General features: G+C 39.2%; 1 long non-coding RNA gene across 2 annotated transcripts; it reads left to right on the forward strand.

The window, feature by feature from the left end:
• Positions 1 to 687: 687 nt before the first annotated feature.
• On the forward strand, positions 688 to 12,022 carry LOC122462043. 2 transcript variants are annotated; one of them, XR_006284369.1, is made up of 4 exons: positions 688 to 892; positions 8,048 to 8,230; positions 11,286 to 11,459; positions 11,563 to 12,022. It is a non-coding gene; the product is annotated as an uncharacterized LOC122462043 (long non-coding RNA). The 2 variants fall into 2 exon arrangements; XR_006284370.1 differs by lacking the exon at positions 688 to 892 and adding an exon at positions 5,790 to 5,835 and having other exon boundaries at positions 11,563 to 11,982.
• The last annotated feature ends 6,900 nt before the right edge of the window (positions 12,023 to 18,922 follow it).

Consider the following 18,922-nt stretch of genomic DNA (forward strand, 5'->3'; position numbering starts at 1 on the left):
TAGCCTAGGCCACTCCTTACCTAACATGCTGGCTTTTGTGATTTGCATTCTAAGACAGTTCTCTCTCTGCATCATAGCATACTCATCACCCATAGCACCCTCTTGTGTCAAGATAGCTACCAGGGATCTTCATTTCTGGAGTCCCCTCATAGTCACTTTTTCAGCACTGCAATATCTTGTTTTTTTTCTTTCTGGGACACCTGTGGCTTGGCCCTCCAGCCAGCTCATGTAAAAGTTTAAACCAGGGTTCAATTAAGTCCAAAAAAGTTTTCTGAATTAATAACATCCATGTTCTGTCCCTTTCCAGAAATTCTCTAAAATCTTCTGCTTTGCCTCTACTTCTGGACCCTGCAGAGTTCCTCACATGCTGATTCTTCCCCACCATGATTCCCCACACTGCCTTCCTTCCCCAGTGACTCTGGCAGTTTAACATCAAGGATCTCCCTGTCATTTACAAACTCTGTCTCAAGGCTGACTACACAGGAGCCTCACCTGCTCCTGATGGACCTCTTCTAACCTATTTATATGGCCCAGGTGCCTAATAGCTCCTTAGCTAATTCCAACCCTTCTATGCAGGAGACAAGACATCAATTGCCCCACAGGTGTGAAGCATGTTTTCCTTCTCTTGTATCTGATATGGGTTCACCTTATCACACTATTCCAATGCATTTTATAGGGAACCTCCACACCTAACTCAGGCTGTGTGAATTGCAGTGCATGCCAGTGATTTTTCTAGGTGTCTAAAAGTTAGGCACTGTGATACTCAGCCTCACAATACCAAACACCTTTTGTGAATCCAGGCCTTTATTTTCAACAAATAACTTTTAAAATGAATACATACAACACACTCAATAACTTGACTGACTGTTGAACTACAGCCTCCAGTTCACAGGTGAGAACAAGAGGGATTTAATATACTCCACATCTCTCCATGGAGAATAATGACCTTTGGTTTGTTATAGTCACCTTCCACCATGCTCATATTAACTCAGGTGCGTATATAGTTAGATTTTGGGTGAAAAATGGCCTTTGGGTGAATTGAAAAGTAAAATAATATTAACAATTTTAGGTCAAACAAAACATTTTATTTCACATGAAGCACACCATTTTGTTTTGATTGTAAGCATTTTTTAACTTTTATTTTTTTAATAGAAAATTAAAGGAAAATTCAAAACAAAGTAATTTCAGATGAAAAACTTGAAACATCTAATTTTCAAATGTCAAAAGAAAATGTTTCAATTTTTTCAGAATGTTTTTTTTTCTCCGATATAATAATTCAGTGGAATTATCGCAATTTCATAAAATGTTTTGGTACTGCCAAATTTGCCCCCCAAAACTTTCAGCTGATTTACCCCCTCCCACCCACCCCAGATCTATACACAGGACTGTTTCTGTTAGCCTTTCCTCATGCTGAGCAGTCCCCTAGATTGCAAGAAGTCTATTGAAATTAGTGTGACAGCTTACAGAGTATCACTCAAGGGGAGTGAGGATGGCAGAATTAGAACCACAGTGCTCTAAGATAGGTGAGAAAAATTCCATTAAAAAGGAAAAAAGAGAATGCTAAGGTACTGGAGGGGGAACAGAGGACAAATATTAGGCAGAAAATACATTTTCTTCTGAAAAAGGGGAAAAAAAAAAAACCCCAAGACAGCACAGTTATATATCTCTGTTTTCCAATTGTTCCAGGAAAGTCAGTATGCCATAAGGACATTTTTACTGACTAGGCACACCTGCTATACCAGCTTTATGGGCTTTTGTCAGGCTGTGATAGATATATCAGTTAATGGAAGTGGCTATCACTGTAGTTTTTTGAAAACTGTGGACAAATGATAAGCTGTCACATTAAATTTTAAGGGTTTTCCAGGCTCTGGATGCAGACAAGGACATATGTAGGGAAGTGTATGATTGTAGACTAGAAGTAGTTAGTTTTGTAGTCAGCCAGCTTGGAGTAAGGTGGATTGAGTTGTGCCTCTCTTCTTTAGGGAGCAGCCTGCTTTTTGTCTCTCTGTTTTGGCGTTTTTGTGTTTTATCATTCTGAATTCTAAGAAATAAAGTAGTGTTATGTTGCAACCTTCCAGTAAGAAGTTGTATTTTTATCCAACTTCTTTGTTTGTCTGCCATAAAACATAGTAGAGAAAACAGGTGATCAGGATGGAATTATTAAACAACACAAAACAAAAGAATAAAGATGAAATCTCTGCATATAGCAATATGGACAGTTTCTGTTTTAATGAAAGGAAGATTTTTGCAACATATACTCGGTCTTGAGCAGTATTTTTACACTATGGAAATACTGATAAAGAAATAGCTGTTTTCCCAACATTGGCAGGGAAAAAATAAAAACACATTTACAGTGCTTAAAGACTTATGTTTTCCACACAAACCTGCTGAGCTGGAGAATAAGGACATAATAGAAGATTTTAAAGAAATGTTATTTGCCTACCTCAAACTTTTAAACAGAACAATATAAGTTTCATCGAAAAAATCAATGAAAGGTGAAAGTACCTCTGAATTTTTGGCAAGCCTGGAAAAAAAAAAACCTGCCTGCTACTTGATGTTATAGCAATTTTCTGTAAGAGGCTCTCATAGGTATTTGTTTTGGGAGTAAAAGACCCTGAATTAAGAAAGAGGCAACTGAATGTTGTGTAGAAGAAGGACCTGCCACTACAGGGAGCTGTAGAGTTTGCTCTGTTCTTTGAGTCAACACAATCTGAAATTAAACTGACCCCATTATGCCATGCCTAGGAAGAAAGGCCAGACCAGGGATGAAAAAGTTGAGGACACAGGTCAGCACCTCTCACAGGATCCAAAAACAATGGAGGAAGCCATGTCCCCACTGTTTCGGGACTTCACACCAGTAGCAGCAGTCTTTAATAAGCTCAATTGCAAGAAGTTTGGGGAAGAAAGGACACAGTTCTCAGGTTTGCCACAGTGCACTATGCCACAAAAAAAGGTTATGCTAAGAGGAAGCCGTCAAGTAGGAGCCACCAACTTAGATATACTTTTCTGCCAGTCATTCTGTCTTCAGGAGACCCAAATTAACATAGTACTTATACTTTGAATTTCTATAGCACATTCCATCTGAGGATCTTAATGTTCTTTACAAACATTAATGAATTTATCAACACAATACCCTGTGAAGTAGGGAAGTATTACCATCCCAGTTTTATAAATAGAGAAACTGAGGCAGGGCAAAGTGATTTTCCTGAGGTCATGTATGCAGTTAGGAACAGAGCTGGAAAGTAAGTCCACATTGCCTGTCTCCCCGTTTTGTAAATGTATCAGTTCTTTCTATATTAAGCTGCACTGCTTCATGATGTTCTCAATCTTGGAGGGTAAAAACTTCCTGTTTAGTTTTTCTAGGGTTTATTTTAGTAAACATTGCAAAGGTTGTTCCAGATTTTGTTTCAAATCAACACATACAAAAATGCACTATTTATTGTAACAATACCTAATCTCTTGATTTTAATATGATTGAACAAGATGTAAGACAGGAAAGATTTTGGCTCTAAGAATTTCCATTCTTGTGGAACTCAAGAATAGAAAATAAATGATTGGAACTATGCTAGAGATTCCATTTGGAATTCTCAAACGGGCAGTTGTCATGCTTCAAACTTCTGGCCAAACTGATTACCCAGCCCCAGTAATTAGTGCCACTTAATGTAAGTGCTGCTCAGTGTATTAGAAATCTCTTGTCAGAAGATGCCCTGGGCTTAGTACAGGGTGACCAAACTAATTCTCCCTCATACAGCAGTCAGAAATTCTAGGTCAGGGATAAGCAAGATATGCTCACACTTCAGCTGACTGATTAGGTCTGGATCTGGGGGGGGGGAGGGAAATGTCCTGTAATTGAGTCATGAACGCAACTGACCCTTCACCTTCATTAATATGAATATTCACAGAAAAGTAAGGTTAGCAGAAAAATAATTAGTATATTTCAGTAGCAACTTGGTGAGCTCTGTTTAAATACTTCTCTCCAAGTGGAAAATGTTCCCCGAGAGCCCCAGATGTTATGTGCTTTTTGTACTCAAAATATGCTTGACTAGTTAAGCAGAAGTATAAAAGTGCTTCACCATATAACAAAATAAGAACAAAAGTTTTTTCTATCAGGAACAGTGGGTTTAGATACAAAGCAACTGATCCACCAGGCTATTGAATTCAGCTGAAGTCTCTCCAATGGTTTTCAGCATTTCAGATGGCATGGGAGTATGGTATACGACAGATTTCAGCTAATAATCTGTGCATATTTGATAGTATTTAATATTTAAAAGTCATCTGTGTCTTATAGATTGATGTTTCTTGGGGGTTTCCAAGGACTTGGACCAAATTTTAAGAGATGCTGATCACCTGTACAGGTGATCAATCCATAAATTACATAGCACATTGGAGGGTGGAGATGGGTCCTTAATTTTATGTGTTTGGTTCAGTGTTACAAAGTGTTACAAGAGGTGTGTGGGTCTGGAAAATCACCAAAAAAAATTATGTAATTTATAGACAGCCTCTACCTCCCATTCACCTGGGAGTTGTGGACTCTTAGAACCTCTAAAAAGTGGCACACTGACTTTACTAGGAGTAGATTTAGGCTAGCAAGAGTGCTTTTGCAAATGCCTTCCTTAGTGCTTAGTTTGGCAACTGTTTAAAGAGCATCTAATCTATTTTGCAGTTTTACAGCCTACACAATATCTTATATAACTATTCTCTGTGCTCACTGAAGGTATTAGCTGCAAGACAGCAACTTGTATTAACATAATGTGTTAAAAATGTGTACATTATATACACGATGCTTTTAAAAATCCCATCCTAAAAGGACAAACCTTTGATATATTAATACTTTAAATCTCAATATTAGTAGGCAAGGAAATCATATATGCCAATTTCACAACCAAAAGAATTGGAAAAGTTTAGGTGACTAGGAGGGAAGTGAATTATAAATATATGTATGTGTATTCATAAAAACAACTTTACAAAGCAGCCTACTCTGTACCATTGAAACCAATAGGAGTGTCCCATAGATTTTAATAGGTGCATGTTTGGGGCCCAAAACATAAATTAAATTATATTTCAGAGAGCTTAGCATACATACACTTTCTGAACATAATTAAACCTGAAAAATAAGAGAGCCTACTATTTAATTCTGAATGACATTCTACAATAGTGATTGCAATTAATAATAAAATGCATCTTTCTGTCTAATGAACTGTGAATAATCAAGTTTTATTTAAAAAAGCCCTAATTTGTTTAGGTACATGCACTGCCTATTTATCCAATTATTCCTGCAAAATTACAAATGGAGAAAGTCGAATCTCTTAAATTAAGAAGGTCACCCAAAGTAATTAAGACTGCTGAAGCATATTATTAATATTTTACAGGAGGAGGGGCACTGTGAAATTTACCTGCTTCCCCTTGTTATGTGAGTAATGAGCTTTGGTCTCACCAGTGTTTAAATGAGTTGAATTACACATACAAACAGATTACAGGAAGAGAGCAAAGTTCCTGACAAGAACAGGTCTTATCAGATGCAAAGGGGACTAAATAGTATTTCTTTTCCTCACTAATTTGGACTCAGCATGTGTTACTTACTAATTGTATGATGAGAGTTTGGGGATTATTATTATTATTTTGGCCCATGCTTCAGAAAGTACAAATACATTTCATGGGTGAAAGAGAAAAATGTTGTTTGAAATAAATTAAAAATATTGGATGAAAACTAAGATGAAGGATAAACATAATCCAGAGGTAAATTTACCTATCTGTTAAGAGGTAGTTTGGAACCAACCCTGGAGGCAGAGTGAAAGTGGAAGCAACAGGAAACAAGAAGATATGTACCTCTATCAGGTGATGGCTAATTCTCATTTTGTTTATGATTTCTATAAATACTTAAGGTTCCCATATGTGGATCAGGACCCTACTCTGCTAGACACTTTTCAACAGTCAACACAAAGACAGTCCTTAACCCAGACTGCTCTCCATCTAGGATTTAGACAATGTGCAGCAGGTGAATAACAGACACATGGTGGAGGAGAAGGGGCATGAGAGGATAAGTTAACAGTCTTTACACTTAAGCTTGTGCTTGAGCATGTCCATAAACAGGTTTTGAAATGCTTTCTTGAATCAGCACCATAATGCTCTCCGTTGTCATAGGATGGTGTGAAAAGAAAAGGAGTACTTGTGGCATCTTAGAGACTAACCAATTTATTTGAGCATAAGCTTTCGTGAGCTACAGCTCACTTCATCAGATGTATACTGTGGAAAATACAGAAGATGTTTTTATACACACAGACCATGAAAAAATGGGTGTTTATCACTACAAAAGGTTTTCTCTCCCCCCACCCCACTCTCCTGCTGGTAATAGCTTATCTAAAGTGATCACTCTCCTTACAATGTGTATGATAATCAAGGTGGGCCATTTCCAGCACAAATCCAGGATTTAACAAGAACGTCTGAGGTACGGGGGGGGGGGGATAAACAAGGGGAAATAGGTTACTTTTTATAATGAATCAACCATTCCCAGTCTCTATTCAAGCCTAAGTTAATTGTATCCAATTTGCAAATTAATTCCAATTCAGCAGTCTCTCGTTGGAGTCTGTTTTCAAATTTTTTTGGTTGAAGCATAGTCACTTTGAGATCAGAAATGGAGTGACCAGAGATTGAAGTGTTCTCCGACTGGTTTATGAATGTTATAATTCTTGACATCTGATTTGTGTCCATTTATTCTTTTACGTAGAGACTGTGCAGTTTGACCAATGTACATGGCAGAGGGGCATTGCTGGCACATGATGGCATATATCACATTGGTAGATGTGCAGGTGAACGAGCCTCTGATAGTGTGGCTGATATGATTAGGCCCTGTGATGGTGTCCCCTGAATAGATATGTGGGCACAGTTGGCAATGGGCTTTGTTGCAAGGATAGGTTCCTGGGCTAGTGGTTCTGTTGTGTGGTATGTGGTTGCTGGTGAGTATTCACTTCAGGTTGCGGGACTGTCTGTAGGCAAGGACTGGCCTGTCTCCCAAGATTTGTGAGAGTGTTGGGTCGTCCTTCAGGATAGGTTGTAGATCCTTAATAATGCGTTGGAGGGGTTTTAGTTGGGGGCTATTGGCGTTCTGTTAATTTCTTTGTTAGGCCTGTCCTGTAGTAGGTGACTTCTGGGAACTCTTCTGGCTCTATCAATCTGTTTCTTCACTTCCACAGGTGCGTATTGTAGTTGTAAGAATGCTTGATAGAGATCTTGTAGGTGTTTGTCTCTGTCTGAGGGGTTGGAGCAAATGCGGTTGTATCGCAGAGCTTGACTGTAGACAATGGATCGTGTGGTGTGGTCAGGGTGAAAGCTGGAGGCATGTAGGTAGGAATAGCGGTCAGTAGGTTTCCGGTATAGGGTGGTGTTTATGTGACCATTGTTTATTAGCACTGTAGTGTCCAGGAAGTGGATCTCTTGTGTGGACTGGACCAGGCTGAGGTTGATGGTGGGATGGAAATTGTTGAAATCATGGTGGAATTCCTCAAGGGCTTCTTTTCCATGGGTCCAGATGATGAAGATGTCATCAATATAGCACAAGTAGAGTAGGGGTGTTAGGGGACGAGAGCTGAGGAAGCGTTGTTCTAAGTCAGCCATAAAAATGTTGGCATACTGTGGGGCCATGCGGGTACCCATAGCAATGCCGCTGATTTGAAGGTATACATTGTCCCCAAATGTAAAATAGTTATGGGTAAGGACAAAGTCACAAAGTTCAGCCACCAGGTTAGCCGTGGTGTGGTTTCCCTGGTATTTTAAAAGAATAAGGAGGCATTGACTAACATTCCCAATACATCCAAGCAGTTCTGTCTAGGGGGTGTAACACTGTACCACCCTTTACACAACTCTGTGCTCTAATGGCATAATAAACTTTAACAGAAAAGCAGCTGTTCTTCAATTCTTTGGTTTGGTTTGGCTTTTTGGGGAAATTTTATTATGAACACAACTACCATACATCTGAGCAATGAAACCTGTGTGAAAAAAACAAATAGAAACAAATGCTTACTAACCTGTTCTGTAATTGTTTTTCTTCCAGATGTGTTGCACATGCCTATTCCACATGGCTCGAGCTGCCCAATGGGTACTGCTGAAGGAAAGGTTTCCGATGGCCATGGGATGGGCACATAGGCACCAAGAGTGGAATGGCAATCACCTGAACCAGGAACAGCCAGGGTAACAGATCTCAAGAACTGATGAACAGCAATAAGATAAAATGAAGGTGTGTGTGAGACAGAGACTGGGGGAACAATACTTGTTTGTTTGTTTGTTTGTTCTGGCCTTTCTAAGGCTATGTCTATACTTGTGGTGGTTTGTAAAGGGGTATCACTGTGGTGTCTACCTACACATAGCAGTGACAGGCTCTGGCAGCAGGGAGGGAGTGGGACACTACACTACTAAAAATATCAGCTGGGGTGGCTCACGCACAATCTTGTAAGCACTTATGCATATGGGCAGTTGCAATCATTATGGATGTGATCCAACTCTCACGGAAGTCAGTTGTATTCTTTCTACTGACTCTATTGGGCACTGGATCAGCCCCTATATATCTAGTTCCCCTGATATCAATCGGACTACTCATGCAAGACAATAATGATTAAGTGTTTATAGGATATAGGCCTTAATTTGTTGAGAACCAATTATTTTGATTTTATTTGCATACAATATGGCTGATTTTTTTTCCAATGTAAATGTAAAGGAATTCCAGTTAGATGTCAGAAATAATCTCGGTGTCTTGCTCATATTAAATACACAGACAAAAGTTTTGCAGATTACTTTATCTGTGAAAGAAGGATATTTTACTAGTGCTGCATGTTTTCATACTAATAAATCTATATAGACATATAAAGGACCTAAATAGATACCCTACATAGACATTGTTATTTGTAAAGTGAATGTGCCTAGTGAAAGTTATTAAATCAGCATGGAAATATTTTGATTGCCAAGTAAATCTCCCTCCGCCCTCATCCCCATTTCCCTTCATGCTTGCCTTTTTACTTGCTCCAGAGAGAAATGGCAGGCTAATGACATTTAGAGTGATGCCAGAATTGTCTGTCATCCTTCTCTGCAATTCTTTCCAGAAAAGTTAGACAAATATATTTTATAGTCTATACAAATTTAAATATAAATAAAATGTGTTAAACCAACTTTAAGTGTGTGTCAAACAAACTTGTAAAGAGAATTCAAATGTAAGTCTATGAATAGATTCAGTTTGCCCCATTGTGCCTAGGCTGAGGTTGAACCTTATGCCATAATACCCATACACAACAGAACCAAGACTTGAGTTGAAATTGTCATTGAAATCCATGGGATTATTATATTGTTCATAGAATAATGCTTGGATCATAGATTTTCAGATCAGCCTCAGCCTAGCTGCTAGGTTTGTGGATAAAAGTTATTGAAGGACAGCTGATATCGTTCAGATGACTAAATATCTGATTAAACAGGAGTTTAGGGCCCAACCCAGTTCCCATTAAAGTCAATAGAAAAAAATCCCATTTGCTTTATTGAGAAACAAGGGGAAATGGAAAGTGTACTCATGGAATAACCACTATATTGTAGGTAATATCATTGTCACAACAACATGAATGTAGATTCATTGGGAGAAGCAGAAAGGCTGAGTAAATATTAGGCCTATATACATAGGGAAAGGGCTGAAAGTAGCTGAGTTGGGAGAGGAGTACAATACTGAAGGTAAGTCAGAATCATTCTGGCAGGAAATTGGATGTTGTAATAGATCCAAATGTATATTGGATATTTGTTATAGACCACCAGATCAAAAGCAGCATGAAGATGAGGAAATGGCCTGTGAAATCTAAAGGGCCTGCAATAAAAAGGAAAACAGTACTGATGGGAAATTTTAATTACCTGAACATAAACTGGAATGAAGTGAAGTAAGGCTATGGTCAGAAAAGTGACTCTGCAAAGAATAATATTTTGATGTTCCACTTTAGTTCTTTCTAAATGGCTCCCACATCAAATTTGTTCAGTTTACAAATCAAAATTAAATGTTTCTGTCTTCCAGCACTTCGAGCTCAATTTAATCTCTGAAAATCAATTGGTGCAATTATTGCATTTTGCATCATCACCACAGCCAGTCCTTACAATATTCTGGAATCAGACTTTAAAGAGCAATTATTTTCATGATACACAAAGGAGAATCACACACTTTGCCTCAGATACTTTGGTGCTGCACTGCTCAGAGTAGGGAGATATGTTTTTGTTAATAAGCTAAGCAAAGCTCTCTCTAGACAGATAGGAGGCCAAGGTGTGGAAATGGAAGATTCCACTTGTCTAACAATAACCCCACTTTTTACATAGTTGTAAAGCTGGCAGATCTTTTATGGACGTGCTGAATGACTTCACCCACAAAGAGCATGCTGAATAAGGAAACATATGGCAGCATGAGTCACTTTGGTAATAAACAATATAAATGATATGTTGGTAAGAAAAGATACATGGACAAATCTTGAAAACAGTGGCCAAGATCTCTTCTTTTCAAAAGCAAGATGACAGTAACTGAACTACATGGAAAGCTGAAACTCATAGACATGTGGGGGGTGATGAGTCATCCCTGAACTAAGGCCTGATTAAGCCACGTGGTGATGAGTCATTCATGTGTTAGACTTCAGCCAATCCAAAAGCCAGGAGGTGGTCTGATGATTCTCAGACCAGGTATATAGCCTCAAAGGAGACACAGCAGCTCAGTCTGCCCAATTTCACTTCATGGCTTGGAATTTTACCCTGTTTTATAGTTGTGACAGACTCTACAGGCGTTAAGATGCTCCATCCCTGCCCTGGCTCCAGGCTTGTTCCCAGCCCTGCTCCTACTCCAGCCCTGTCCTCACAACAGCCTAGCTTTCTGTCCTATGCTTGCCTTGTTCTAACCTTGCTCTTGACTCCTGATTCCAGCTTTTAATGCTGGCTCTGGTTCACAGCACAGCTGCCACCATAAAAACAACTAGGCCAACAGCTACTGTTCCAACCACAAGGCCTGACTGTTCATGTCTTGGTATCTAACAGTTTGGGCAGATTGACCTGTCAGGCTCAGTGGCCAAGAAAGATCTCCTAGATTCTTAGAAGATTAGGGTTGAAAGAGACTTCAGGAGGTCATCTAGTCCAACCCCCTGCTCAAAGCAGGACCAACCCCAACAGATGCCCCCTACAGTCAAAATGAAATGTCTAGGCACTCCCATCACTGAAGTGGTGGAGGTAGGTCAAGGTCTCCAAACCAAGTGACCCAACTACAATGGGAAAATGCATTCTTGTGCTTGCAGATCCCAGCCCCCTTCCTCCCCGCCCCCATTAGCTGTTCCAGCACAAGATATAGACCTGAAGATCCTGCTATCAGAGAGATTTGATGGGAACTGTTGGAAGTTTTTGGATTCCTCAATCAGTGTTGCCAGCTGTTCCTGTTTTGGCCAGTGATGTACCTGAATGACCAAACTAAGGTATGGATCATCTTCAGTTTATTGATGAGTGAAACACTGGATTGGAGTGGGGAGATCAGATGTTTCATAACTTTGATGAATTTGTTCATGTCTTTTCACTCAGGTTTGATGACCAAACTGAACCCAATCTGCTGAAGTTGTCCCCTGCAGTTGTTCAAACGAGGGCCCCAACCTGTCACAGAATATGCCACTCATTTCCAATGCCTGTTTGCTGACATGACCTGAAGTGAAGTAGTGCAGGTTTACCATTTCTACTGAGATCTCAATGACTAGATTAGAGATGAACTGCCCAGGGTTCATCTCCCCACTTTATTGTACCATTGTATCAATTTGTGCATCCAAATTAACAATCAAATGTTTGAGCAGTGTCAGGAAAGAAGGTAGGCATATGCTCGGCCCCTGCCTAACACTGCCCTATCAGCTTTCAGCATCAGAAGACTAGCAATAATGTGGCAGGGAAGTTTTGTAATACTAATGCTTACTAGTGGTGAAGGCTAAGATGTTTTTTGTCCTTATTCTATAATCTGTGATGTCTCAAAGAGTAAAGAACTGCTGGATAAACCACAATTGTTTCCATCATCTATTTGAGATGTCTCTTTCTCCAAAGAGCTCTCATAATACTGTAGCAGACTCTAGCCAATTTCTGTGTATCAGTCCTCACTGAAGAAATTTTAATGGAACCTTTTTCTGCCATTCCACTGAAATTGAACTGATTCACAAAATGAAGTTGATTTTGCTGAAATTTCATTTTGAAAGAAAATTGGAGGGAAAAAAATCTAACAACCTTGAAATACCCTGTTTTGACACTTTCAGAATGAAACATTTTGATTTTTCATTTTGCAATAATTGTATATTATAATAAGTGTAAATCAAAAGGAACCATTTTGTTGTCCTATTGAAACATCTTAATCTACCTGAAAATATTTTTTTCTTTGGAAATTTCCTAAAGAATTTTGAAAAGTTCTCTTTTCAGTATGATTTGGAACCAAGTCAAATTTTGAAATCTTTAAGTCTTTCATAGAACGGAACTTCCATCCTCTGCTCAGCTGTACTCCATAGGCTCAGGCCTATCTGGGGCAACAAGCAAGTGGTGACAATACATCTCAGAGAATATTTATTGGTTTGGTTTAATCTGTGGGACCAGGGTCAATGCTGAAGAGAACATATGTCCCGCACTGGCTAAATTTCAGTCAGTCACAAAACTTCTTGTTGCATCTAGTGATTCCCCCCCTCCCCCAGCTATATGTGAGATATATTATGCATCCCTTGGTTAAAAACAGAGGCTAAATTCAAAATGGAGGGAAATTGTAAAAATGAGCTGCTGAACTCTAAAACATACCATATGCTGGTGCTTACTCAAAACCCAGTTCTGGATAACAATTCACTTCCCTATCTGCCATCCAGCATATAGCCTTTCCTTTCAGGGAAAAGTCATTGAGAAAGTAATAGCCTGCCAACTCCAGCAATACTTGATATTTTCAGACTTCAGTCCAAGTTTTGTCACAGAGTCAGCAATAACTACGATAGTTAGTTATCACCTCAGAATAATGAACAGAGGGTAGACATCCAGGCTGAAATTTTTAGATCTGCCAATGACCTCTTAGACCAGGATGTTACTCACTTGACTACGAAACCTTCTTCTATATTCGTATGGTTATGGTGGAACAGTGAAAGCAATGGCATGACTACAGTTAGATCTTAAGGTTTCTTATCCAGTACAGAGCAGTGGGAGTAGCCACGTGAACCGGCACCTCCACAATCAGAATAGATTGGGCAATTGTCCATGATGTGTCTGACAGTTTGCACCACGTCACAGTTCGGCAATTCCCTTGTTTTCAGTTGATTTTAGTTGCGGGAGCAAGAGAATGTTTTAGGTCACAGTGGAGCAGTAGTGTAATATTTGCCATAATCTTTATGGACTCCCTAACTGTCACAACATCTCGTCAGATATTTTCTGGCCCAATGTTAGCCAGTACCAATAGCCGTGGAAGTGACATTGATGGGAGGGTGTCGCTAACTATGCGGAGAGCGGAGCTAATTTCGGTGTCCACCAAAATATTGTGTGGGCTTCCGCTCCAAACTGGGGCACAGTGTTTCACTGAGTGGACCAGAGCTAATGTTGATATTCAGAGCATGCGTTGCTTCCTCAACATGTTCCTGCAAGCTTCTGTATGATGTTGACCCTGGCCTTTGTTTTCCTTTTGGTTTGTTCAAGGTGGCGATGGAAGCTGAGTGTGTGGTACAGGGTTATCCCCAGGTACAGCAAATTATGATCATGCATCATAGTGACCCACAGAAATTGATGTTTAATATCTTCTTGGCCTTGGCATTATTCCAATGGAAAACTGAGACCACTGTCTTTGAGATATTTGGCTTTAACTGCCATGCCTTGAAAAAAAGGCTTCTAGTGTTTTTAGGTCCAGTTCTAGAATCTTTTCCTTTTTAAGGAATTGCCTTCAAGTTGTCCCATTCTTTCTTTTCAGAGAAATCAAAGAAGGTGGCTCAAGGTAACTGTTCTTCCTCCTCCAGGATTTTTAGTTGTGGTATGCCCGAGCAGTTTGGTGTTTATCAGAAACCACTAAGGACATTACGAAGATCCGTGGGCTAATATCATCATTATGCTGATAACTTTCAGCTTTGACTCTTTTAACAGGTTCTAACAGCATTGTTTCCCTTCTCCCTAAAGGCTTGTCAGAGACAGGAATTTAAATTAAAAGATGACTAGTTTAGGCTCATTTCAGGTAAGATGGAAGTTAAACTGGCACAAGAAAACACTCTAAAGAATTGGCAAAGACAAAATCTGCTCACTCATGTGAGGAGTTCTGCCCACCTGTTGTCCAAATGCTTTGCAAACTCAGGTTCTGTTTAGATTCCAGCATTAGGTTTTTCAAACAGTGGTGATTATTCTAGGAGAAAGTTTGCTTTAGCAAAGCTTTACAAAAATCTATTTTTGTGCTACAATTTTTTTTGCAAAAAACTATAGCTTGTGTGTATTGTACCTCAGAACACAGTCTGAGCACTTTACACAGCAACAAGAAATGCCATCTGCCAGCACAGAGTACCCAGGAACAAGCCATCACCAGGCAGAAAATCAGGGCCTGTTTGCTGAAGCAACTCTCTCACATGAACCCTGCCTAGTTTCACAGCTCATGAGAGTTCAAGGGATACAGCTAACATGAAAAAGCACCAGCTCTTCTTCTTTTTGTTCATCTGCACACTGGAAGCTACTGTTTGTGCTGCCTCTGGCTCAACTGAACTACATAAACCTGTAGATGCGCCGTAAATTTTTTTAAAAAGCATAAAAATGTAATAAATATTAATAAAAAATAATTGACATTTTTTTCAAAGCATCGTACTGTACAAACATAAATGAAAGAACAAGGGCCAGATTCGCATATACCAGTTAAATTATAAAGCCTGATCATTACTGGGAAATCATTCATACAATTTTAACAAGTGGGTATCTTAAAGGAGCTAAACTTAGTGTGTTTTTTTTTTCTTTTCAATCCACATAAAACTATGGTTTATTCATAGATTGCAAACCATAAGAAAGTGACACCATAGAACAGTAACACAATGAGTCAGAAATGAACAGGGTAGACTCAAAATTAATGAAATCATCCAAAGCAGAATTATCTATAGTTGTATAGAGTCAGATCTAAAGCCTACTGAAGTCAATAAAATGACTCTAATTGATTTCAATTGGTTTTGGATCAGGCCCACAGCATCAGTGTCTACTCTGCAAACTTGACCTGTGTCTGTGTCCTACATTATTTGTTGACTTGTATATTTACTAGTTGTTCTATTACAGGCAAGTATAATTTGAGTGAGGAGAGGGAAATTGGTAAGAGCTCAATTGTCTTTTGAATGCACAGAGCTGCACCACTCCAGGGGAGATGGGGGAAGAATTCAGCTGCAGTGAGTAGAGGGCACACAGTATCTCTTAAAGTTGTTTAAAGTTGTGTCTGAAACAGCAACATATCCAATCAGAACACCATGCCTCTGCAATTTTCAGAATATGGATATCATTTAAAAACTAAAAATTCTGATCAGCTCCATAACTTGTCAAAAAGACCAAAAATCTTTGCAAAATGTTGTCAATTATTTTTCCATTTTTTCTTTGAAAATCAAATTTGATGAAAAATATAATCAAACATTAAAAACTTGGAGATTATTACTTTGATAATCACTGGGCCAGAAATAATAACTCTTTATTCCAGTTGGATAGCCCTCATCCAGGAGACCCACTTTCTAGCCTCTGCTCAAATGAATATTTACATATTTCATACAAAGTGGAACAGCTTCAACAGCTGAGAAATACTGTATAACCTGGTGATTAGAGCACGGAGTTCAGAGACCTGGTTTCAAAACTCTGCTCTGAATCAAGCCTGGTCTCTGACATTTCCAGCAAGTGCTCTAACCACTGGGGTAAGGAGGGGACACTTTAACCACTTCCTCAGTGGCAGTGTTTTGTGCTGGGTCCAGTCTGGTAAGTGGCTTCTGAGCGTGCCTACTGGATTAGGCAAGATAAGTGGGAAATGGGAACACCTAGTTTGAGGACCCTCCGGAGCTTAGTTGCTGAGCTGCTCAGTGGTGTTACAAGTTAGGTGTCTTTGTATATGTCCACTGGCAGAAATTCAGGCATTTAGGGGATTTTTCTGGAAATTTAGGCACCTACAGGGTTAGGAACCAGCTAAGCGGGGGTTTTGAGGATCTCAATTTTGAACATAGGCTCTGAAAGTTGCAGTTAGATACCTAAGCCCTTTGTGGATTTAGCACTCACATTACATGAACCTAGTGCAGCTCCACTGAAATCAGTTGAACTATGCTGCTTTACAATTGTTGAAGATCTAGCCCTCGGTCTTTACCCACAGATTGTGTGTGCACTTTTGATTATGCCATAAATTTGGGGAAGATACGTTGTATTCTTCATACTAACGAAAGAGTTTGACTCCCTGCTTGAAATGAAAAACTGATCTTTACCTTACCTCACCTTAATAATACGATATTACATTCAGAGGAGAGGAGTACTCCTTGGTAAGTTACCTAATAATTACCCAAATAAGTCTAGGGCAATAAAGAAAAAAAATAAGTACAGGTTAAATGTAGGGGTTCTACCAGTATATTAAAAAAGTACAATCTCATTTCTTAAATGAAAACCATAACCTGGGAATGTGTTGGTATTGTTTGTGCCCCAGAACAGAGAAAACCTAATAGTTCCTTCAGCACTTAGAATGCCAAAATGTTTATTCCTAATAGTAAGCTGCATAAAAATATCCTAGTCTCTTGTGTTGACCAGTTAGATGAGACCCAGCTTCTGGAAGAAGATAAAATATGTCTGGAAATAACACTGAAAACTACCATTTTCCCTGACAGAACCAGCAAGCTATTCATTGATAATTGTGTTTTCTGTAGCTCTCAGTTTGACTTTGGTAGAGAGAAAAGCAAGCAATTTATTTGTTTTAGATTTGTTTCTATGGCAATTAGAGTAGCTGTCATTAATCACTACTCTGTTACTATGGTTACCACTGTTAATTTCAGTTTATTAATGCTCTGGAACATAAAATAATACCCTCTAGACTAATTGCATTACAATAGCAGTTAAATGTTACAAGCTCTGCTGATACAGGTTTCACCTACATTTGGCCCTGCAAAGCTAATCACTCACAGAAACCTAATCAGTGAATCTAATCAGTAAAGAAATACAAATCCATTTCTAGAGACAGCAAGGATTTACTGTGAATGCAGGAAAGTTTCTTTACTGCATTACGAGTTTAAAAAGAAAAGAAAACAACAAGCCAATACAATAAGAAACCCATAATTATTGTATCTATCTAATCTAATCTAGTTTTGGCCCTATTTTACAGAACTCATCACTCATCTGGCCCAATTTAGCCTGTTTTCAGGAATTTGAATGTCAATGTTCAGTTCCATTTATAGGTTGGACTTCCTGTATATAGCAACTGATCATGGTTTTTAAAGAGTGACAGAATTGTTAGTGTGCTTGCCTTATGGTGGATTGTTTTTGTTACAGGTTCATCCGAAACAGGCTAGCTTTAAACTCAATAAATGTATTTTATTTAGTCAGTGGCCCAGCAGTACTTTGCAAGGTGTGCTACCAGATTAAGCATGTCCTGTGAAAGCGTATCTCAAGAAAACGGATGTGGACATCACAAACTGGGAGGAACAAGCCACCAACCGATCTCAATGGCGTGTCATCCTCCATCCGGCAGTGGCCTGGTTCAAGGAGAAGCACCTTGCCCTCGAAGCTGAAAATGGAGAGAGAAGGAAGGAAAAAGCAAGAACTTTCTCCCAGCAGGCAGCTGACCCACTAGGAAATGTTTGTACCTACTGCGGACAGATTTGTGGTTCCAGTATCTCATCTCAGGATCATCTCCAGACCTATATGTTAATCTGTGGTAGAGATCCTCTTCAAATCAAGGGATCGCCGATGATGATGACCAGATTAAACAAAATAGTCCTATCTAATTTCTTAAATGAAAAGAATAACCAGGACATGTGTTGGTATTTTTTGTCTGTGTCCTAGAACAGGGAAAACCTAGCAGAGCAAGAGTCAGGTTTCGAGAGCATCACAATTCCTGGGTCATTAGGATTCAGTAGAAACTTGGACAGATGGAAGGAACAGCCTCCTTCTTCTCCATCTATTCTTTGGCTTTGGTGTTTTGGCAGATGCTTCTACCCACCTCTCCTGCTCACTATCCAGTCTTAGAGCAGCTCCTCATACACACATTTGTATAGTTCTCATAGGGAATACAGCACTTTGAGGGGCTGTGGAATAGGTCTGCAGCCTCCTGTGGTGGTGCTGCCAATGCAGCTTAGCCGTATGTGAGTGTGAGGCAAGAAGAGGGGTGGGTACTTCCCAGCCCAAAAGCCTCAAACTCTCCACTTCATTGAACAGGTTACGTAAGACACAGACAGCACAGTTTGCTGGTGAGAGCCTTACATTTTAATAACATTGTTGCACAGGTTTGTAAAATATTGTATTGAAGTTAGCTAGTTATTGAACAAATATTCCCTAACAAAGTACCATGAGTAACCAAGGTATTATAAGATTGAGAATCTGAATCCTTCCCACACCATCAGACATAACTGAGAACACAAACAAGGCTTCACTATCCCTGTCCATCCTGGGCTAGTGTTTGTGTATCCTAGAGGATTGGTTATGGAAAATTTCAGAAACAATGAGGGGATTTAGATACACAATTCCCATTAATTCCCTTTAACTCTAATTGCATTGTCCAATCATTTAAATGGGAGAAAACCTCATTTTACACTGATTAAAAACAATATAAATGTAAATGGAAGTTGTGTGTCTAAATCCTTTAGTTGGCCTGGAAAATCTCATCCAATTTGTATATGATTGTACACACTTAGGGTCACCTTGTGTCTGTTTTTGCCAGGTGAATGGCGGAACACAAAGTTCAGGGAGCCCTTCCAATTGC

The sequence above is a fragment of the Chelonia mydas genome, chromosome 1 (assembly GCF_015237465.2).
Source record: "Chelonia mydas isolate rCheMyd1 chromosome 1, rCheMyd1.pri.v2, whole genome shotgun sequence".
Classification (NCBI taxonomy): Eukaryota; Metazoa; Chordata; order Testudines; family Cheloniidae; genus Chelonia; species Chelonia mydas.